At 39.4% G+C, this 675-nt stretch overlaps 1 non-coding gene across 1 annotated transcript; it reads left to right on the top strand.

The window, feature by feature from the left end:
• Window positions 1-220: 220 nt before the first annotated feature.
• LOC121217205 (small nucleolar RNA R71) lies at window positions 221-327 on the top strand. The gene has a single exon (XR_005913351.1). It is a non-coding gene; the product is annotated as a small nucleolar RNA R71 (small nucleolar RNA).
• The last annotated feature ends 348 nt before the right edge of the window (window positions 328-675 follow it).

Here is a 675-nt window from a genome sequence, read left to right as displayed (position 1 = left end):
GAGCATGGTGACTGAATCGACGTTATAAACGCCGGCTATTTTCGTTGGCTTTGTCCTCATGACTTGCCACTGATAGTTATTCAGTGACATCTCCTCAATAAACTCATAAGCATCTTCAGGTGTTTTATTGTTGACGGTTCCGCTAGCAGCCGCGTCAACCATTTGTGGAGTCGAAAGATTCAGGCCATTATGGAATGTTTGAACCTGAAGCCAAAGCGGTAACCCATGGTGAGGGCACCTTCTCAGTAAGTCCTTGTATCTCTTCCATGCATCGTAGAGTGTTTCTAAATCCATCTGCAAAAAAGAAGAGATATCATTACGTAATTTAGCCGTTTTAGCCGGCGAAAAATATTTTAGTAAAAATTTTTAGGTCATTTGTTCCCAAGTAGTAATTGACCCTCGTGGTAACGAGTTCAACCACTGTTTAGCTTTGTTCCTCAATGAAAAAGGGAATAACCGAAGATGAATGGCATCATCAGAAACACCATTAATTTTAAATGTATCGTATAGTTCTAAGAAGTTTGCTAAGTGAGCGTTGGGATCCCCATCCTGCAAACCATCAAACTAAATAAATTGTTGTATCATTTGAATAGTGTTAGGTTTTAGTTCAAAAGTATTTGTAGCTACAGCAGGTCTAACTATGCTTGATTCAGTTCCTGTTGAAGAAGGTTTAGC

This window comes from Gossypium hirsutum, chromosome A02, assembly GCF_007990345.1.
Source record: "Gossypium hirsutum isolate 1008001.06 chromosome A02, Gossypium_hirsutum_v2.1, whole genome shotgun sequence".
In the NCBI taxonomy this organism is placed as follows: Eukaryota; Viridiplantae; Streptophyta; class Magnoliopsida; order Malvales; family Malvaceae; genus Gossypium; species Gossypium hirsutum.
Note: the sequence above shows the minus strand (reverse complement) of the source record. Positions and strands in the feature narration are given on the sequence as shown.